At 46.8% G+C, this 23,081-nt stretch overlaps 1 protein-coding gene across 5 annotated transcripts in view; it reads left to right on the top strand.

Annotated features, from left to right (window-relative positions):
• The window catches only part of LOC139378929 (lysine-specific demethylase 6B-like), a 154,745-nt gene that overhangs the window by 102,505 nt on the left and 29,159 nt on the right, over positions 1-23,081 (top strand). For 4 of the 5 annotated variants that reach the window (XM_071121545.1, XM_071121546.1, XM_071121548.1 and 1 more), the window contains one exon: positions 16,767-16,873. The exons of the other annotated variant lie outside the window; for it this stretch is intronic. The gene's annotated coding sequence lies outside the window, so the exon portion shown is untranslated. The remainder of the gene's footprint in view (positions 1-16,766; positions 16,874-23,081) is intronic. 5 annotated transcript variants of the gene reach the window in all.

Genomic DNA, 23,081 nt, shown 5'->3' with positions numbered 1-23,081 from the left:
TATATAGTTGGACACTGGCCCTCCGGCCGTAAGCTGTGGGTGTCTGATATATAGTTGGACACTGGCCTTCCAGCCATAAGCTGTGGGTGTCTGATATATAGTTGGACACCAGCCCTCCGGCCGTAAGCTGTGGGTGTCTGATATATAGTTGGACACCAGCCCTCCGTCCATAAGCTGTGGGTGTCTGATATATAGTTGGACACCAGCCCTCTGTCCATAAGCTGTGGGTGTCTGATATATAGTTGGACACTGGCCTTCCAGCCATAAGCTGTGGGTGTCTGATATATAGTTGGACACCAGCCCTCCGTCCGTAAGCTATGGGTGTCTGATATATAGTTGGACACTGGCCTTCCAGCCATAAGCTGTGGGTGTCTGATATATAGTTGGACACCAGCCCTCTGTCCATAAGCTGTGGGTGTCTGATATATAGTTGGACACTGGCCCTCCGGCCGTAAGCTGTGGGTGTCTGATATATAGTTGGACACTGGCCCTCCGTCCGTAAGCTGTGGGTGTCTGATATATAGTTGGACACCAGCCCTCTGTCCATAAGCTGTGGGTGTCTGATATATAGTTGGACACCAGCCCTCCGTCCGTAAGCTGTGGGTGTCTGATATATAGTTGGACACTGGCCCTCCGTCCATAAGCTGTGGGTGTCTGATATATAGTTGGACACCAGCCCTCCGTCCGTAAGCTGTGGGTGTCTGATATATAGTTGGACACTGGCCCTCCGTCCAAGCTAAGCTGTGGGTGTCTGATATATAGTTGGACACTGGCCCTCCGTCCATAAGCTGTGGGTGTCTGATATATAGTTGGACACCAGCCCTCCGTCCGTAAGCTGTGGGTGTCTGATATATAGTTGGACACCAGCCCTCCGTCCATAAGCTGTGGGTGTCTGATATATAGTTGAACACTAACCCTCCGGCAATAAGCTGAGGGTGTCTGATATATAGTTGGACACTAACCCTCCAGCCATAAGCTGTGGGTGTCTGATATATAATTGGACACTGGCCCTCCGTCCATAAGCTGTGGGTGTCTGATATATAGTTGGACACTGGCCCTCCGTCCATAAGCTGTGGGTGTCTGATATATAGTTGGACACCAGCCCTCCGTCCATAAGCTGTGGGTGTCTGATATATAGTTGGACACCAGCCCTCTGTCCATAAGCTGTGGGTGTCTGATATATAGTTGGACACTGGCCTTCCAGCCATAAGCTGTGGGTGTCTGATATATAGTTGGACACCAGCCCTCCGTCCGTAAGCTGTGGGTGTCTGATATATAGTTGGACACTGGCCTTCCAGCCATAAGCTGTGGGTGTCTGATATATAGTTGGACACCAGCCCTCTGTCCATAAGCTGTGGGTGTCTGATATATAGTTGGACACTGGCCCTCCGGCCGTAAGCTGTGGGTGTCTGATATATAGTTGGACACTGGCCCTCCGTCCGTAAGCTGTGGGTGTCTGATATATAGTTGGACACTGGCCCTCCGTCCATAAGCTGTGGGTGTCTGATATATAGTTGGACACCAGCCCTCCGTCCATAAGCTGTGGGTGTCTGATGTATAGTTGGACACCAGCCCTCCGTCCATAAGCTGTGGGTGTCTGATATATAGTTGGACACCAGCCCTCCGTCCATAAGCTGTGGGTGTCTGATGTATAGTTGGACACCAGCCCTCCGTCCATAAGCTGTGGGTGTCTGATATATAGTTGGACACCAGCCCTCTGTCCATAAGCTGTGGGTGTCTGATATATAGTTGGACACCAGCCCTCCGTCCATAAGCTGTGGGTGTCTGATATATAGTTGGACACCAGCCCTCCGTCCATAAGCTGTGGGTGTCTGATATATAGTTGGACACCAGCCCTCCGTCCATAAGCTGTGGGTGTCTGATATATAGTTGAACACCAGCCCTCTGTCCATAAGCTGTGGGTGTCTGATATATAGTTGGACACCAGCCCTCCGTCCATAAGCTGTGGGTGTCTGATATATAGTTGGACACTGGCCCTCCGGCCGTAAGCTGTGGGTGTCTGATATATAGTTGGACACTGGCCTTCCAGCCATAAGCTGTGGGTGTCTGATATATAGTTGGACACCAGCCCTCCGGCCGTAAGCTGTGGGTGTCTGATATATAGTTGGACACCAGCCCTCCGTCCATAAGCTGTGGGTGTCTGATATATAGTTGGACACCAGCCCTCTGTCCATAAGCTGTGGGTGTCTGATATATAGTTGGACACTGGCCTTCCAGCCATAAGCTGTGGGTGTCTGATATATAGTTGGACACCAGCCCTCCGTCCGTAAGCTATGGGTGTCTGATATATAGTTGGACACTGGCCTTCCAGCCATAAGCTGTGGGTGTCTGATATATAGTTGGACACCAGCCCTCTGTCCATAAGCTGTGGGTGTCTGATATATAGTTGGACACTGGCCCTCCGGCCGTAAGCTGTGGGTGTCTGATATATAGTTGGACACTGGCCCTCCGTCCGTAAGCTGTGGGTGTCTGATATATAGTTGGACACCAGCCCTCTGTCCATAAGCTGTGGGTGTCTGATATATAGTTGGACACCAGCCCTCCGTCCGTAAGCTGTGGGTGTCTGATATATAGTTGGACACTGGCCCTCCGTCCATAAGCTGTGGGTGTCTGATATATAGTTGGACACCAGCCCTCCGTCCGTAAGCTGTGGGTGTCTGATATATAGTTGGACACTGGCCCTCCGTCCATAAGCTGTGGGTGTCTGATATATAGTTGGACACTGGCCCTCCGTCCATAAGCTGTGGGTGTCTGATATATAGTTGGACACCAGCCCTCCGTCCGTAAGCTGTGGGTGTCTGATATATAGTTGGACACCAGCCCTCCGTCCATAAGCTGTGGGTGTCTGATATATAGTTGAACACTAACCCTCCGGCAATAAGCTGAGGGTGTCTGATATATAGTTGGACACTAACCCTCCAGCCATAAGCTGTGGGTGTCTGATATATAGTTGGACACCAGCCCTCTGTCCATAAGCTGTGGGTGTCTGATATATAGTTGGACACTGGCCTTCCAGCCATAAGCTGTGGGTGTCTGATATATAGTTGGACACCAGCCCTCTGTCCATAAGCTGTGGGTGTCTGATATATAGTTGGACACCAGCCCTCCGTCCGTAAGCTGTGGGTGTCTGATATATAGTTGGACACTGGCCCTCCGTCCATAAGCTGTGGGTGTCTGATATATAGTTGGACACCAGCCCTCCGTCCGTAAGCTGTGGGTGTCTGATATATAGTTGGACACTGGCCCTCCGTCCATAAGCTGTGGGTGTCTGATATATAGTTGGACACTGGCCCTCCGTCCATAAGCTGTGGGTGTCTGATATATAGTTGGACACCAGCCCTCCGTCCGTAAGCTGTGGGTGTCTGATATATAGTTGGACACCAGCCCTCCGTCCATAAGCTGTGGGTGTCTGATATATAGTTGAACACTAACCCTCCGGCAATAAGCTGAGGGTGTCTGATATATAGTTGGACACTAACCCTCCAGCCATAAGCTGTGGGTGTCTGATATATAATTGGACACTGGCCCTCCGTCCATAAGCTGTGGGTGTCTGGTATATAGTTGGACACTGGCCCTCCGGCCGTAAGCTGTGGGTGTCTGATATATAGTTGGACACCAGCCCTCCGTCCATAAGCTGTGGGTGTCTGATATATAGTTGGACACTGGCCCTCCGGCCGTACGCTGTGGGTGTCTGATATATAGTTGGACACTGGCCCTCCAGCCATAAGCTGTGGGTGTCTGATATATAGTTGGACACCAGCCCTCCGTCCATAAGCTGTGGGTGTCTGATATATAGTTGGACACCAGCCCTCCGTCCATAAGCTGTGGGTGTCTGATGTATAGTTGGACACCAGCCCTCCGTCCATAAGCTGTGGGTGTCTGATATATAGTTGGACACCAGCCCTCCATCCATAAGCTGTGGGTGTCTGATATATAGTTGGACACCAGCCCTCCGTCCATATGCTGTGGGTGTCTGATATATAGTTGAACACCAGCCCTCTGTCCATAAGCTGTGGGTGTCTGATATATAGTTGGACAACAGCCCTCCGTCCATAAGCTGTGGGTGTCTGATATATAGTTGGACACTGGCCCTCCGGCCGTAAGCTGTGGGTGTCTGATATATAGTTGGACACTGGCCTTCCAGCCATAAGCTGTGGGTGTCTGATATATAGTTGGACACCAGCCCTCCGGCCGTAAGCTGTGGGTGTCTGATATATAGTTGGACACCAGCCCTCCGTCCGTAAGCTGTGGGTGTCTGATATATAGTTGGACACTGGCCTTCCAGCCATAAGCTGTGGGTGTCTGATATATAGTTGGACACCAGCCCTCTGTCCATAAGCTGTGGGTGTCTGATATATAGTTGGACACTGGCCCTCCGGCCGTAAGCTGTGGGTGTCTGATATATAGTTGGACACTGGCCCTCCGTCCGTAAGCTGTGGGTGTCTGATATATAGTTGGACACCAGCCCTCTGTCCATAAGCTGTGGGTGTCTGATATATAGTTGGACACCAGCCCTCCGTCCGTAAGCTGTGGGTGTCTGATATATAGTTGGACACTGGCCCTCCTTCCATAAGCTGTGGGTGTCTGATATATAGTTGGACACCAGCCCTCCGTCCGTAAGCTGTGGGTGTCTGATATATAGTTGGACACTGGCCCTCCGTCCATAAGCTGTGGGTGTCTGATATATAGTTGAACACCAGCCCTCCGTCCATAAGCTGTGGGTGTCTGATATATAGTTGGACACTGGCCCTCCGTCCATAAGCTGTGGGTGTCTGATATATAGTTGGACACCAGCCCTCCGTCCATAAGCTGTGGGTGTCTGATATATAGTTGGACACCAGCCCTCCGGCTGTAAGCTGTGGGTGTCTGATATATAAACACTACCGTTCAAAAGTTTGGGGTCACTTAGAAATGTCCTTGTTTTTGAAAGAATAGCCATTTTTTTGTCCATTAAAATAACTTAAAATTGATCAGAAAAACAGTGTAGAAGAGGCGACTAAGGAATGCTGGCCTTCTAGGCAGAGTTGCAAAGAAAAGGCCATATCTCAGACTGGCCAATAAAAAGAAACGATTAAGATGGGCAAAAGAACAGACACTGGACAGAGGACCTCTGCCTAGAAGGCCAGCATCCCGGAGTCGCCTCTTCACTGTTGACGTTGAGACTGGTGTTTTGCGGGTACTATTTAATGAAGCTACCAGTTGAGGACTAGTGAGGCGTTTGTTTCTCAAACTAGACACTCTAATGTACTTGTCCTCTTGCTCAGTTGTGCACCGGGGCCTCCCACTCCTCTTTCTAGAGTAAGTAGTACACAGCGTTGTACCAGATCTTCAGTGTGTTGGCAATTCCTTCATTTTTCAGAACAAGAATAGATTGACGAGTTTCTGAAGAAAGTTATTTGTTTCTGGCCATTTTGGGCCTGTAATCGAACCCACAAATGCTGATACTCCAGATACTCAACTAGTCTAAAGAAGGCCAGTTTTATTGCTTCTTTAATCAGGACAACAGTTTTCAGCTGTGCTAACATAATTGCAAAAGGGTTTTCTAATGATCAGTTAGCCTTCTAAAATGAGAATCTTGGATGAGCTAACACAATGTGCCATTGGAACACAGGAGTGATAGTTGCTTATAATAGGCCTCTGTATGCCTATGTAGATATTCCAGAAAAAATCTGCCGTTTCCAGCTACAATAGTCATTTACAACATTAACCATGTCCACACTGTATTTCTGATAGATTTTATGTTATTTTAATGGACAAAAAATGTGCTTTTCTTTAAAAAATAAGGACATTTCTAAATGACCACAAACTTTTGAACGGTAGTGTATATATTAAATTAAGGAAATCTTTGACTATGTACAGACTCAGGGAGCATAGCCTTGCTATTGAGAAAGGCAGCAGAGGGCTGACCTGGCTCTCAAGAGAAGAAAGGCTATATGCACATTGCCCACAAAATGAGGTGGAAACTGACCTGCACTTCCTAACCTCCTGGCAAATGTATGACCATATTAGAGACACATATTTCCCTCAGATTACACAGACCCAGAGCCTCCCAAGTGGTGCAGTGGTCTAGCTGCAAGCGCTGCAGTGCTAGCTGTGCCACTAGAGATTCTGGGTTCGAGTCCAGGCTCTGTCGCGGCCGGCCACGACCGGGAGACCCATTGGGCGGCGCACAATTGGCCCAGCGTTGTTAGGGGAGGGTTTGGCAGGCAGGGATGTCCTTGTCCCATCGTGCACTAGCGACTCCTGTGGCGGGCCGGGCGCAGTGCACGCTGACAAGGTCACCAGGTGTACGGTGTTTCCTCTGACACATTGGTGCGGCTGGCTTCCAGGTTAAGTGGGCATTGTGTCAAGAAGCAGTGTGGCTTGGTTGGGTTGTGTTTCGGAGGACACACGGCTCTCGACTTTCATGTCTCCCGAGTCCGTACGGGAGTTGCAGCGATGAGACAAGACTGTAACTACCAATTGGGGAGAAATAGGGGTAAAAAATATTTTTAAAGATTACACAGACCAAAAGAATTTGAAAACAAATTCAATTTCGATCAAGTCCCATATCTATTAGGTGAAATACCACAGCAGCAAGATCTGTGACCTGTTGCCACAAGAAACGGGCAACCAGTGAAGAACCAACACCATTGTAAATACAACCTACATTCATGTTTATTTGTTTTACTTGAACTATTTGCACATCATTACAACACTGTATATAGACATAATATGACATTTGAAATGTATTTATTCTTTTGGAACTTTTGTGAGTGTAATGTTGACTGTTCATTTCTGATTGTTTATTTCACTTTTGTTTATTGTCCATTCCACTTGCTTTGGCAATGTAAACATATGTTTCCCATGACAATAAAGCCCCTTGAATTGAATTAAATAGTAAGGGTAGCAGAAAGAGAGAGAGAGAGAGGGAAAGAGAGGGAGAGAGAGAGGGAGAGAAGGAGAGAGGGAGAGGGAGAGAAGGAGAGAGAGAGAGAGAGAGAAGGAGAGAGAGAGGGTGATTGTGTGTCAGTGAGTGTACAGTCCACAGTGTTATCAGTGCTGCTGTAATCAGTTTTATAACAGGGTTAGAGCCAGACTCACTGGATCCACAGGCCAGACCTGTCTGCTTCCCAAATGGGACTCTATTTCCATGATTCTCATTTTTTATTGCGTATTTCACTTTTGTTTTTTACCAATTTCACATGCTTTGGCAATGTAAACATATGTTTCCCATGAAACGTATATAGTCCAGGGCTGTCTATCTGGCTGTGGATGTTTTATTAGCATTTTAGTGAGAGAGAAAAATGTATAAGTGACAATATGTGTGTAGGCGTGTAGATATTCGTAAGCGGCCCATGCTATACCTAAACAGTATATAGGCCTATGGCTAGATGTGTGGGAGTAAAGGTAGCCTATAGCTATAATAAATGTGTGTGTGTGTGTGTGTGTGTGTGTGTGTGTGTGTGTATTGGCATCTCTACTCCAAAGCGGTGTCAAACAGAACAGCCGTGTGATTTCACACACTCCTCTCTCCTCCCGTCCTCCCCCTCTCTTTCAATTCAATTTCAATTTAAGGGCTCTATTGGCATGGGAAATATATGTTAACATTGCCGAAGCAAGTGAAGTAGACAATAAACAAAAGTGAAATAAACAATAAAAAATGACCAGCAAACATTACACTCTCTCTCTCTCTGGCTTTATAGTATCTCCGTCCTGCAATGGGTTCTGTCGACCTAGTAACCTTGACTCTGAACATACATTCATATAATATTATAATATCATACCCACGCTCTTCCTTCCTGTCTAGCACATACAGCTGTTTGTAGGGGTGTGTGTGTGTGTGTGTGTGTATTGTGATGAAGAAAGCAGTGTAAGCCCAACGGCTCCTCCCTCCAGGGAGAGACCGACAGACAGACAGACAGGTGGGGGGAAGATTGAGTTCTGCCTCATTTCCCCTGCCCTCGTGCAGCTGGGCAAGGACACACACACATGCACATACATACACACACTTACAGACGCATACATGTGTAGGATCTTTATTTGAGCCAGTTTGCTACAGCCGGAAAATAATCCTGCATTAACAGGAAATGTGAATTATTATGTTGATTATAATTCATGGAAAAACATTTGTAGGGGTTGGTAAATTTTTCGTTAGGGCAAATCAAGTCTGACTTTTAAAGTGGAAATTACAAACTTTAGAAGCCTTTTTAAACCTCGAAATACAAACTACAAGTTTGTATTTCCTGCTGTGCAGGAAAATTCTCAGCAATAAAAGAGTGATTAAATTAAGATCCTACATCTGTAGACCTCAATTCAGGTTGTAGGACTGTGTTCACCACGGCATAGTGAGGCAGTTGAGTGTGTGTGAAGTGTTCCGTTTGAGACTGTACTGCGTGTGACTGTAGTCTAGCTGTAGCCTGATTCTCCAGGATTCCAACTACAGACTGGCAGCCCGTCGCCACGGTGACCGGGACAGATGAACCACTTGCGTGACATGAGACCAGTACAAAGCCACCACAGTACTTCCCCAAAAAAAACACACACACACACTCCATTTTTCATGGGGAGGGGGGGGGGTTAATAACCGCGACAACGGGTAAGGCTGTGCTGACATCAGCAGATTGGTGTGATGTAGTCACAGTGTTTATAAGGCATTGATCCTAGAAACATCAGAGAGGTTATGTTCTCTCTAGCCAATGTTTAGCCAATCTATCTCTCTCTGTCACTTTATTTCCCTCTCCCCGTCATCCCTCTCTCTCTCTCTCTCCCCTCCCGTCTCTCTACCCTCCTCTCTCTCTCTCTCCCCTCCCGTCTCTCAACCCTCCTCTCTCTCTCTCTCTCCCTCTCTCTCTCCTCCCGTCTCTCTACCCTCCTCTCTCTCTCTCCTTCTCCCTCCACCCTCTCTCCGTCTGATGGTTATCCCTCTCTCTTTCTCTCCCATCCCGTCTCTCTACCCTCCTCTCTCTCTCTCTCTCTCTCTCTCTCTCTCTCCTTCTCCCTCCCACCTCTCTCTGTCTGATGGTTATCCCTCTTTATCCGTCTCCCTTCTCTCTGTCTCTCTTCTGGTCTTTAATGTGATATGGGGGTCTGGTTGGTGTTTTAGAGGGGGCCCAAGGGAAGCTCTGTGTGTGCGTGTGTATGTGTATGCGCGTGCGCGCTCCCCCTCCCTTTTAACTCTCTGGCTTGACACTGCCCCTTTAAGAACCTGGCGGGCAGGCAGAACCTTGTTAGAGAGCTAGGTAGAGAGAGGTATTTCTCTAGAGGGGAGACGGTGAGTGTCTTGTACAGTGGGGAGGTTGTGTGTGTTTAGTAGTGCATTTGAATGTGTGTCGTGTTAGTGTGTTTTCTGTGTGTGTGTGTGTGTGTGTGTGTGTGTGTGTGGTCCTCTGATGATTGTATAAACAGTATGTGGGGATCATGTGCGGTGTGTGAAGATAAAGAGGTCCTTTGTGTTAATGTGTGTTTGAGTGTCAACAGATGGGGCTGTAGCAGATGGGGATTGGGATGTAGCACACCACTGTCTCACACACACACACACACACACACACACACACACACACACACACGTATACAATGTACACACACAATTTCGGTCTGTGGAATTAACATTCCCTTTTTCAACAAAGTGATCTGCATGGGGTTCCATCATGATTGTACAGCTATTATTTTACAGTCAGTGAGGTTAGGGAGAATACAGTACAGCAGTATTACTAAATCAGACCCATCAGAGTCTGTAGTGGGAACGTGACTGTAGCGTGTATTGTTATTGTGCAACTGAGAAGGCAGCAGTTTGTCTGAGACCGGTATGTGGGCTTGGAAGGGCATGTTGGACTGGTTGGTCACACACACACATGCATGTCCGCCTCGCACCCGCGCGCACACACACACACACACACACACACAGAGGGGTTGGGTTAAATGCAGGACAGACACATTGCAGTCGAATGCATTTGGGTTGGACCACTGACTAGGTATCCTCCTTTTCTTCCCCTGTGAGTATGTCCCTTCAGGCACTTATTTTAAGCCCTCCTCACACATATCTCATAAACCCTGACTGAGAGTATGACACACACGTGCACGCATCCACTACCTTACAGACTACAACAAGTCCTGAAATGAAGACAGTTTATTGTTTTTTTACACATTAGGTTTACTGCAGACGTTGCTGCCTCAGGACACATTGCTCTGAGAGAGAGAGAGAGAGAGAGAGAGAGAGAGAGAGAGAGAGAGAGAGTGTGTGTGTGTGTGTGTGTGTGTGTGTGTGTGTGTGTGTGTGTGTGTGTGTGTGTGTGTGTTTGACGTGTGCGGACATGTCAGCTGCTCTGCCAGGTAAAAACAACCGTGTGCTCACAGACTAGTGCTGACAGTGAGGACTACAGTCATGTGTTATGGAGACGGGTATATAGGGACTGGGGCTATACTGGCAACCAGTGTGTAATGGAGTTGATATACTGTATAAAACGGAGCTGCAATGTCATGTGTAATGGAGTTTGATATATAAAACGGAGCTGCGGGGTCATGTGTAATGGAGTTTGATATAAAAAACGGAGCTGCGGGGTCATGTGTAATGGAGATATATAAAACGGAGCTGAGGTGTCATGTGTAATGGAGTTTGATATAAAAAACGGAGCTGAGGTGTCATGTGTAATGGAGTTTGATATATAAAACGGAGCTGCGGTGTCATGTGTAATGGAGTTTGATATATAAAACAGAGCTGCGGGGTCATGTGTAATGGAGTTTGATATATAAAATGGAGCTGAGGTGTCATGTGTAATGGAGTTTGATATAAAAAAATGGAGCTGAGGTGTCATGTGTATTGAAGTTTGATATAAAAAACGGAGCTGCGGTGTCATGTGTAATGGAGTTTGATATAAAAAACGGAGCTAAGGTGTCATGTGTAATGGAGTTTGATATAAAAAACAGAGCTGAGGTGTCATGTGTAATGGAGTTTGATATACTGTATAAAACGGAGCTGAGGTGTCATGTGTAATGGAGTTTGATATAAAAAAACGGAGCTGAGGTGTCATGTGTAATGGAGTTTTAAAAAAAAAACGGACCTGCAGTGTCATGTGCAATGGAGTTGATACAGTGATGGGTTTTGGAGTTGACATTGAAAGAGACGTTTATTGGAGTTGGCGTCATAGGAAATGTTTTTATGTTGTTAGCGTTAAAGCCATCTACTGTAGTGGCGTTGGAGGCTCTCCGCTTGTTTGTGTGTGTGTGCGTGAGAGAGAGCGAGAGAGATAGAGAGAGAGAGTGTGTTAGCCACACCCACATGAATGAGTGACAGATGTTGAAAGCGTCTTAAGATATTCACACACGCGCATGCATACACACACACACACTTCACAGCTCCAGATTTTAGCACTCAGGCTCCTGAGCACCTTTCATTAGCCTCTGTCTAGACCTTATTACCAGCTGTTTGTTCCACTCTCCTCCCCGCTACACTGCTCTATTCTTTCCTCGTTTTTTCTCCTCTTCGTGCTGCTCTGTTTTGTTTGTGTGTTTACAGATTCACCCAAGTTGGGCTGCAAAAGATCTTCAGATCAGTTTTGTGTGTGTGTGTGTGTGTGTGTGTGTGTGTGTGTGTGTGTGTGTGTGTGTGTGTGTGTGTGTGTGTGTGTGTGTGTGTGTGTGTCTCACATTGTCTATGTGTGTCTGTCTGTCTCTCACATTGTCAATGTGTGGGTGTGAGTCTGGTTGAAACTCTCTGTCTGTCCATCTGTCTGGCTTTCTGTTTGTGTGCGTGTGTGTGCATGACTGTGTGCGAAGGAGTGTGTGTGTCTGTCTCTGTGCGTGTGCATGACTGTGTGTGTGTGTGTGTGTGTGTGTGTGTGTGTGTGTGTAGGGGGGTTATCTTTGATCTTTGCAGCCCAACTGTGGTCGACCATGACCTTTTCTGAAGACATGTGGCAGAGGTTCCCTACCCCAACACCCCACTGCAGTCTACTCCCACGACAACTCTGCCAACAGACCTTGGCTTGCTCCTCCTCCTACACACACACACACACACACACACACACACACACACATCCAAAGAAAACAGACCAACTCTGCTACTCTATCTCACACACACACATGACTTTTCTCAATTGTTCTGTTGTGATGTCTATGTGAGTGTGTAGAAAAGGGAGTTAGTTCAGGCTGTGTCCAGAATGTAGCCCTCTGCCTCATGACTTCTGCACACACACTGTCTCTCTACAAGAGACAGACAGGGAGACAAACTCATTTACTGACATACAACCAATCGTGTGTGCGTGCGTGTGTGTGTGTGCGTGTGTGCGTGCGTGCGTGCATGCAGGTATGAAGTGCAGGTATGAAGTCTGCTGAATCACCACTGACTACGGTCTCTTGCAGCCCAAGCGTGACATCTGCACACACGCCATGCAGGCTCACACGCGCGAGTAGGCACGCTAACACACACACTTTGTTTCCTCAGAGACTGCGTGTGTGCTCTTTGTGAGAGAAGGAGAGAGAGAGAGAAAGTGTAAGGTGAATGTGTGTTCAGTCAGTAGGTGTGTTCAGTGGGTCAGTGTGTTCAGTGAATAGCTGTGTTCAGTGGGTCAGTGTGTTCAGTCAGTAGGTGTGTTCAGTGGGCCAGTGTGTTCAGTCAGTAGGTGTGTTCAGTGGATCAGTGTGTTCAGTCAGTAGGTGTGTTCAGTTGGTCAGTGGGTTCAGTCAGTAGTGGTGTTCAGTGGGTCAGTGTGTTCAGTCAGTAGCTGTGTTCAGTGGGTCAGTGTGTTCGGTGAGTAGCTGTGTTCAGTGGATCAGTGTGTTCAGTCAGTAGCTGTGTTCAGTGGGCCAGTGTGTTCAGTGGGTCAGTGTGTTCAGTCAGTAGGTGTGTTCACTTGGTCAGTGTGTTCAGTCAGTAGGGGTGTTCAGTGGGTCAGTGTGTTCAGTAAGTAGCTGTGTTCAGTGGGTCAGTGTGTTCGGTGAGTAGCTGTGTTCAGTGGGTCAGTGTGTTCAGTCAGTAGGTGTGTTCAGTGGGTCAGTGTGTTCAGTCAGTCTGTGTGTTCAGCGGGTCAGTGTGTTCAGTCAGTAGGGGTGTTCAGTAGGTCAGTGTGTTCAGTCAGTAAGGGTGTTCAGTGGGTCAGTGTGTTCAGTCAGTAGTTGTGTTCAGTGGGTCAGTGTGTTCAGTCAGTAGGTGTGTTCAGTGGGTCAGTGTGTTCAGTCAGTAAGGGTGTTCAGTGGGTCAGTGTGTTCAGTCAGTAGCTGTGTTCAGTGGGTCAGTGTGTTCAGTCAGTAGCTGTGTTCAGTGGGTCAGTGTGTTCAGTCAGTAGCTGTGTTCAGTGGGTCAGTGTGTTCAGTCAGAAGGTGTGTTCAGTGGGTCAGTGTGTTCAGTCAGTAGGTGTGTTCAGTGGGTCAGTGTGTTCAGTCAGTAGCTGTGTTCAGTGGGTCAGTGTGTTCAGTCCATGGTGTTTTGTTATCTGAACTAATGGGGTGTTCAGGGGTGTTCAGTGGGTCAGTGTGTTCAGTCAGTAAGGGTGTTCAGTGGGTCAGTGTGTTCAGTCAGTAGTTGTGTTCAGTGGGTCAGTGTGTTCAGTCAGTAGGTGTGTTCAGTGGGTCAGTGTGTTCAGTCAGTAAGGGTGTTCAGTGGGTCAGTGTGTTCAGTCAGTAGCTGTGTTCAGTGGGTCAGTGTGTTCAGTCAGTAGCTGTGTTCAGTGGGTCAGTGTGTTCAGTCAGAAGGTGTGTTCAGTGGGTCAGTGTGTTCAGTCAGTAGGTGTATTCAGTGGGTCAGTGTGTTCAGTCAGTAGCTGTGTTCAGTGGGTCAGTGTGTTCAGTCCATGGTGTTTTGTTATCTGAACTAATGCTGTGTTCCTTTGACACACAACTCAGTATCAGATGCAAGGAGAGTGAAGGCACAAAGTTTGTGTGTGTGTGGGGGGGGGGGGGGCTCCGTGTGTGTGTGTGTGTGTGTGTGTGTGTGCGTGTGTGTGTGTGCAGCGCTTGTATCCCAGCTGGTGCTCATACAATAGGGCCGATATCAGTACAATAGTGCAGGGCTGGCACAATGCAGACCTTGACTTGAGCAAAGTCACATGTAGTCCTGCTGTCACTGGAGCAACACTGTCTTGGCCCTTTCATGACCTTGGCCTCCCTCGTTCACTCTCTCCTCTCCCCCCTTTCCAGTTCTCTCGCTCTGCTACTTTTTTTGGTTTATTTTGTCTCTAATTTTCCATTCTTTAATCTCTTTCTCAGAAACGGTGATATTCTCCATCCCGTGTTTTTTTTTCTTGTTATCTGTTTCTCTTGAAGAATCTCCCCACCCAGTTTATTTTCCCACCTTTTTCATCTTTTGGATAGTTGACTCGGGTTGTTTTTCACTCCTCCTCTCTTCTCTTTATTCTGCCTCTCCCCCTCCTTGCCTCTCTCACCCATGCTTCATTCTTTATTTCTTCTCTTTATCTCCTCTCTCCCTCTCTATCTCTCTATCTCTCTCCCCTCTCTCCCTCCTCCTCCTCTCTCTCTCTCCCTTCTCCTCACTCTTCCCTCCTCCTCACTCCTCCCTCTCTCCCTCCTCCTCCCTCTCTTCCTCCTCCCCCTTTTTCTCTCCCTCCTCCTTACTCCTCCCTCTCTCCCTCATCCTCACTCCTCCCTCTCTCCCTCCTCCTCACTCCTCTCTCTCTCCTCCTCCCTCTCTGCCTCCTCCCCCTCTTTCTCTCCCTCCTCCTCTCTCTCTGCCTCCTCCCCCTCTTTCTCTTCCTCCTCCTCACTCCTCCGTCTCTCCCTCCTCCTCACTCCTACCTCTCTCTCTCTCCTCCTCACTCCTCCCTCTCTCCCTCCTCCTCCCTCTCTGCCTCCTCCCCCTCTTTCTCTCCCTCCTCCTCACTCCTCCCTCTCTCCCTCCTCCTGCCTCTCTGCCTCCTCCCCCTCTTTCTCTCCCTCCTCCTCACTCCTCCCTCTCTCCCTCCTCCTCACTCCTCCCTCTCTCCCTCCTCCTCCCTCTCTGCCTCCTCCCCCTCTTTCTCTCCCTCAACCTCATTCCTCCGTCTCTCCCTCCTCCTCACTCCTCCCTCTCTGCCTTCTCCCCCTCTTTCTCTCCCTCCTCCTCACTGATATCTCTCCCTCCTCCTCACTCCTCCCTCTCTCCTCCTCACTCCTCCCTCTCCCCCCCCCCCCCCTCTCTCTCCCTCCCCTCTCTCCCTCCTCTTGCCTCCTCCTCTCCTTTCTTCAATGTATCTCTCTGCTGGGCTGGTTAGTGTTCCTCCCACGGGTTGACCTTTACAGACACAGATACTGTAGTAGACACACTTTTCATCTGATCTCAGTTCAGCCTTATCGCTGCTGAACTCTCGGAATCAACCCTATCTCTCCCACACATCTCACTCTGAGCTGATCTGGGGGTCAGTATTGACATTTAGTACGAGCATAAAATCCCCTTAGGCTACACTGATGCAGGTGATATGAATGCAATATACTGTATATCGTGACATTCACAAAGAGTGGGAGATGGGAATATATTGAAACTGTTTTGGCTTTAGTGTCAATTCAAACATAATTTCATGGCCAACTAAGTATATTTCTACTGTCAACAGACTGCTAACTAAGCTGAAAAGTAAGTCGCGCAGAAGTAACAGATACTTATACTATACACATTCATCCATTCTGTTTTAAGGTGGAAATGCTCAATCTCTTACAAACATTTCCCTGTAGGGGCCTCTGAGGGCCCTCCACATCAGCTGCGGCCTTCCAGGGAGTAAGGCCTATGACCCCTGACCTCTGGGTGAAAGGTCAAGTGCCTTAACTGCTAGTCCACTTGACTGCGAGGGGCAGATGAATGTAAACATGCCAATTATTGACCCAACTGTCAGGACCTGTGTTTATAGAAGTACATGCAGAAGCATGCCTTGAGCTATACGTTTATGTTACAACTCTTATAGAGTGTAGTGTGTGTTCATGTATTGTATTTAGGTGTGTGTATGAAACAGCAATGCATGTGTGTGTTTTCCATGAGCCTGCATGGTGAGTTGGAACATAGATAGAGAGAACAAGAAAGGGTGAGAGAGAGGGAGGCGGGGAGGGAAAGGGAGAGAGAGGTTATCTGTTTAGGTAAGTGGAGAGGGGGAAAGAGGAGGACAGTGGAGAGGAGGTAGAGGGAGGAGGACAGACGGGAGGAGGGTTGAAGAGTTGAAAGTAGGGAGTAGGAATGGGTAGGGTACATTACATTTAGGTAGACTGCACTCTGTGTAAACCACAACATCATGTCAAAAAGGACATGCACACTGGCATCTGTGTGTGTGTGTGTGTGTGTGTGTGTGTGTGTGTGTGTGTGTGTGTGTGTGTGTGTGTGTGTGTGTGTGTGTGTGTGTGTGTGTGTGTGTGTGTGTGTGTGTGTGTGTGTGTGTGTGTGTGTGTGTGTGTGTGTGTGTGTGTGTGTGTGTGTGTGTGTGTGTGTGTGTGTGGGGTAGGAGGTAGGTGGTGTACCAGAGTGCCACCTGTTCTTGATCACATGACCCTGCAGTAACACTGTGAGTCACTCAGGAACAGGCGACACATGCCAAACACAGACACACACATGCACACACACACACACACACATACACACTCCCAGATGGCCACAGCAACGGCCAAGGCAGGGCCTCATGTTTGGCCTGACACACACTTTGGCTTTATGAACCACTAAAATGTTGACTGTGTATTGAACCCCAAACGACAATGTTGATTGTGTTACCATTCCATTATAGAATGGCATGCCAACCATGTTGTAACCACTTGACCCCAAGCCCAGACTGACCATGTTGTCAACCATGTTGTGTGTTCAGGAGGTGCAGGCAGAGAGAGAGAGAGCGCCTGAGGTGTCGTAATATGGTGGTCAACTGACCCTCCAACCTCCCTGCCGCTGACCAGACTGAAGACGTGTCATATACAGGTAAGACTCAACCGCTCTTTTGGGTTTCATTTCACTTTGTACAGTCTGGCAAAAAAAGTATTTAGTCAGCCACCAATTGTGCAAGTTCTCCCACTTAAAAAGATGAGAGAGGCCTGTAATTTTCATCATAGGTACACTTCAACTATGACAGGCAAAATGAGAAAAAAAATCCAGAAAATCACATTGTGGGATTTTTTATGAATTTATTTGCAAATTATGGTGGAAAATAAGTATTTAGTCGATAACAAAAGTTTATCTCAATACTTTGTTATATACCCTTTGTTGGCAATGACAGAGGTCAAACGTTTTCTGTAAGTCTTCACAAGGTTTTCACACACTGTTGCTGGTATTTTGGCCCATTCCTCCATGCAGATCTCCTCTAGAGCAGTGATGTTTTGGGGCTGTTACTGGGCAACACGGACTTTCAACTCCCTCCAAAGATTTTCTATGGGGTTGAGATCGAGACTGGCTAGGCCACTGCAGGACCTTGAAATACTTCTTACGAAGCCACTCCTTCGTTGCCCGGGCGGTGTGTTTGGGATCATTGTCATGCTGAAAGACCCAGCCACGTTTCATCTTCAATGCCCTTGGTGATGGAAGGAGATTTTCACTCAAAATCTCACGATACATGGCCCCATTCATTGTTTCCTTTACACGGATCAGTCGTCCTGGTCCCTTTGCAGAAAAACAACCCCAAAGCATGATGTTTCCACCCCCATGCTTCACAGTAGGTATGGTGTTCTTTGGATGCAACTCAGCATTCTTTGTCCTCCAAAAAGTTATATTTTGGTTTCATCTGACCATATGATATTCTCCCAATCTTCTTCTGGATCATCCAAATGCTCTCTAGCAAACTTCAGACAGGCCTGGACATGTACTGGCTTAAGCAGGGGGACACGTCTGGCACTGCAGGATTTCAGTCCCTGGCGGCGTAGTGTGTTACTGAGGGTAGGCTTTGTTACTTTGGTCCCAGCTCTCTGCAGGTCATTCATTAGGTCCCTGTGTGGTTCTGGGATTTTTGCTCACCGTTCTTGTGATCATTTTGACCCCACGGGGTGAGATCTTGCGTGGAGCCCCAGATCGAGGGAGATTATCAGTGGTCTTGTATGTCTTCCATTTCCTAATAATTGCTCCCACAGTTGATTTCTTCAAACCAAGCTGCTTACCTATTGCAGATTCAGTCTTCCCAGCCTGGTGCAGGTCAACAATTTTGTTTCTGGTGTCCTTCGACAGTTCTTTGGTCTTGGCCATAGTGGAGTTTGGAGTGTTACTGTTTGAGGTTGTGGATAGGTGTATTTTATACTGATAACAAGTTCAAACAGGTGCCATTAATACAGGTAACGAGTGGAGGACAGAGGAGCCTCTTAAAACCTCTTACTTCTACCCCCTCCTTTTTCGAACATTCTGTTAAAAATCGCGCAACTTTTCAGCGTCCTGCTACTCATGCCAGGAATATAGTATATGCATATGATTAGTATGTGTGGATAGAAAACACTCTGAAGTTTCTAAAACTGGTTAAATCACGGCTGTGACTATAACAGATCGTGTGTTTCATTGAAAAACGCAAGAAAAACTGCTCTCTGAAAGCTAAAAATAATTTCCATAAGTCACTTCCATGAGATGTTAAAAGAGGACACAATTTAATATCGACCTGCATGCAATTCATACAAATTCCACACGATGTCGCCATTGTCGTCATTTTCAATTGAATTAATTGTTGGAAAATCCATCTATCTGGCATCCGTTTCTTCCAGTCTTCACCCGGATGTTGTTAATGTGAACATTGGCAGCCATTGATTTGCAAACGAGGAGCTATTGAATATACATCGCCCTGTAATCATTTTGATAGATTATAAACGTTTACTAATACCTAAAGTTGGATTACAAAAGGATTTCGAAGTGTTTTGTGAAAGTTTATCGTCGACTTTTTTAATTTTAAAAAATTACGCAGCGTTTAAAAACGATGTTTTTTTCTGAATGACACAGCTTCCATACAAAGCTATTTTGGGTATATATGGACCGATTTAAACGAAAAAAAGACCCAATAGTGATGTTTATGGGGCATATAGGAGTGCCAAGAAAGAAGCTCGTCAAAGGTAATGAATGTTTTATATTTTATTTCTGCGTTTTGTGCTGCGTCGGATAAGCAGAGTCTTTGTTTACGTCGCATTCAGGCATTTTCAGGTGGTGCATGCTATCAGATAATACCTTCTCATGCTTTCGCCGAAAAGCATTTTAAAAATCTGACTTGTTGGCTAGGTTCACAACGAGTGTAGCTTTAATTCAATACCCTGCTTGTGAATTTTGATCAAGGTTTGAGTTGTAACGAGTACATTTAGCATTTAGCGTAGCGCATTTGCATTTCCAGGTGTCTGCGTCTCAAGTATAGTCAAGAAGTTAAAGAAGAAGTTACAGGTCTGTGAGAGCCAGAAATCTTGCTTGTTTGTAGGTGACCAAATACTTATTTTCCACCATAATTTGCAAATAGATTCATTAAAAATCCTACAATGTGATTTTCTGGGGAAAAAAATCTCATTTTGTCTGTCATAGTTGAAGTGTACCTATGATGAAAATTACAGGCCTTTCTCATCTTTTTAAGTGGGAGAACTTGTACAATTGGTGGCTGACTAACTACTTTTTTGCCCCACTGTATGTTGAACATAGACATAGAAATCTGTGCCCGGGGAAGAAGGGAGCGAGATAAAAGAGGAAGAAAATATTTTAGAATGAGAAAAGAGGGAGGCTGGTAACGGAGAGTGAGAGAAACTGACAGAGAGGGTGTGAGAGAGAGAGAGAGCGAGAACACCCCCCAAATCAACCATGCCCACACCACCTTTAGGCCCCCTCATATCAGACCCATGCCCCTCCTGTCCACCCCATGCACCCCACCCCCGCAAAGAGGGCCTCAACATAGAAGTCACACATACACCCATGCCGTGAGCGGGCAAACAGGCCCAACCCCCACTACACTAGCCCAAGCCAATGGCATGTACCAGATGCTCAGCAGGCTCTGCTCACACTTACTGGCCTGAGGCCAAACCACACGACCAACAACATTGGACAGTTTATGGAACACAAAGCCTTCACTATCTTATCCTGGAATATCCAAGGCCTGAGGTTATCTGCCTTTGGCCTAAAGAGCAGGAACCTGGACTTCATCAAAGAAATCGGTAATACAGACATTGTCATCCTGCAAGAAACCTGGTATAGAGGAGACGGACCCACTGCTTGCCCTCTAGGTTACAGAGAGCTGGTAGTCCCATCCATCAAACTACCACGTGTGAAGCAGGGAAGGGACTCAGGGGGTATGCTAATTTGGTATAGAGCAGATCTAACTCTATTAGATTAATCAAAACGGGAACATTTTACATCTGGCTAGAAATTCAAAAGGAAATTATCTTAACAGAGAAAAATGTCCTCCTGTGTGCTACCTATATCCCCCCAATAGAATCCCCATACTTTAATGAAGACAGCTTCTCCATCCTGGAGGGAGAAATCAATAATTTCCAAGCCTAGGGACATGTCGCAACCTAAATGCCAGAACCGGACAAGAACCTGACACCCTCAGCACACAGGGGGACAAACACCTGCCTGGAGGTGACAGCATTCCTTCCCCCTAGGCACAACTATAACAACCTAACCAACAAAAACGGGTCACAACTCCTGCAGCTCTGTCGCACGCTGGGTATGTACATAGTCAATGGTAGGCTTCGAGGGGACTCCAATGGTAGGTACACCTATAGCTCATCTCTTGGCAGTAGTACTGTAGACTACTGTATCACTGACCTCAACCCAGAGTCTCTCAGAGCGTTCACAGTCAGCCCACTGACACCCCTATCAGACCACAGCAAAATCACAGTCTACTTGAACAGAGCAAAGAAAGAAAAGAAAATGAACAACAATGACAAATGGTTTGATGAAGAATGCAAAAATCTAACGAAGACATTGAGAAACCTGTCCAACCAAAAACATAGAAACCCAGAAAACCTGAGTCTACGCCTTCACTATAGTAAATAACTAAAACAATACAGAAATACACTACGGAAAAATTAGGAACAGCACGTCAGAAATCAGCTCAATGTAATTGAAGAATCCATAGACTCTAACCACTTCTGGAAAACACTAAACAAACAACAACACAAAGAATTATCTATCCAAAATGGATATGTATGGATAAACCACTTCTCCAATCTTTTTGGGCCTATAACAAAGACCAAACATCAAAAACATAAACATAATCAAATACAAATCTTATAATCAACTACTGGACTACCAGAACCCATTGGATTCTCCAATTACCTTGAATGAACTACAGGACAAAATACAAACCCTCCAACCCAAAAAAGGCCTGTGGTGTTGATGGTATCCTCAATGAAATGATCAAATATACAGACAACAAATTCCAATTGGCTATACTAAAACTCTTAAACATCATACTTAGCTCTGGCATTTGGAACCAAGGACTGATCACCCCAATCCACAAAGTGGAGACAAATTTGACCCCAATAACTACAGTGGGATATACAACAGCAACCTTGGGAAAATCCTCTGCATTATCATTAACAACAGACTTGTACATTTCCTCAGTGAAAACAATGTATTGAGCAAATGTCAAATTAGCTTTTTACCAAATTACCGTACGACAGACCACGTATTCACCCTGCACACCCTAATTGACAGACAAACAAACCAAAACAAAGGCAAAGGAAAAGTCTTCTCATGCTTTGTTGATTTCAAAAAAGCCCCCGACTCCATTTGGCATTAGGGTCTGCAATACAAATTGATGGAAAGGGGTGTTGGGGGAAAAACATACAACATTATAAAATCCATGTACACAAACGGCGGATAAAATAAGCAAAAAACACACATTTCTTCCCACAGGGCCGTGGGGTGAGACTGGGATGCAGCTTAAGCCCCACCCTCTTCAACATATATATCAACGAATTTGCGAGGGCACTAGAACAGTCTGCAGCACCCGGCCTCACCCTACTAGAATCTGAAGTCAATCGGCCTCCCGGGTGGCGCAGTGGTTAAGGGCGCTGTACTGCAGCGCCAGCTGTGCCATCAGAGTCCCTGGGTTCGCGCCCAGGCTCTGTCGTAACTGGCCGCGACCGGGAGGTCCGTGGGGCGACGCACAATTGGCCTAGCGTCGCCGGGGTTAGGGAGGGCTTGGTCGGTAGGGGTGTCCTTGTCTCATCGCGCACCAGCGACTCCTGCTGGGCGCAGTGTGCGCTAACCAAGGTGGCCAGGTGCACGGTGTTTCCTCCGGCGCATTGGTGCGGCTGGCTTCCGGGTTGGATGCACGCTGTGTTAAGAAGCAGTGCGGCTTGGTTGGGTTGTGTATCGGAGGACGCATGACTTTCAACCTTCGTCTCTCCCGAGCCCGTACGGGAGTTGTAGCGATGAGACAAGATAGTAGCTACTACAACAATTGGATACCATGAAATTGGGGAGAAAAAGGGGTTAAACATTTTTTTTTTTTAAATCTGAAGTCAAAGGTCTACTGTTGACTGATGATCTGGTGCTTTTGTCACCAATCAAGGAAGGCCTACAGCAGCACCTAGATCTTCTGCACAGATTCTGCCAGACCTGGGCCCTGACAGTAAATCTCAGTAAGACAAAAATAATGGTGTTCCAAAAAAGGTCCAGTCACCAGGACCACAAATACAAATTCCATCTAGACACCGTTGCCCTAAAACACACAAAAAACTATACATACCTTGGCCTAAACATCAGCGCCAGAGGTATCTTCCACAAAGCTGTGAACGATTTGAGAGACAAGGCAAGAAAGGCATTCTATGCCATCAAAAGGAACATACAATTCGACATACCAATTAGGATCTGGTTAAAAATACTTTAATCAGTTATAGAACCCATTGCCCTTTGTGGTTGTGAGGTCTGGGGTCCGCTCACCAACCAAGAATTCACAAAATGGGACAAACACCAAATTGAGACTCTGCATGCAGAGCAGAATTAGGCCGATACCCGCTAATGATCAAAATCTAGAAAGAAACGTTAAATTCTACAACCACCTAAAAGGAAGCGATTTCCAAACCTTCCATAACAAAGCTATCACCTACAGACAGATGAACCTGGAGAAGAGTCCCCTAAGCAAGCTGGTCCTGGGGCTCTGTTCACAAACACAAACGCACCCCACAGAGCCCCAGCACAGCACCACAATTAGACCCAAACAAATCATGAGTAAACA

The sequence above is a fragment of the Oncorhynchus clarkii genome, chromosome 21, assembly GCF_045791955.1.
Source record: "Oncorhynchus clarkii lewisi isolate Uvic-CL-2024 chromosome 21, UVic_Ocla_1.0, whole genome shotgun sequence".
NCBI classification, from domain to species: Eukaryota; Metazoa; Chordata; class Actinopteri; order Salmoniformes; family Salmonidae; genus Oncorhynchus; species Oncorhynchus clarkii.
The sequence above is the reverse complement of the archived record's forward strand: the minus strand, read 5'-3'. Positions and strand labels throughout refer to the sequence as shown.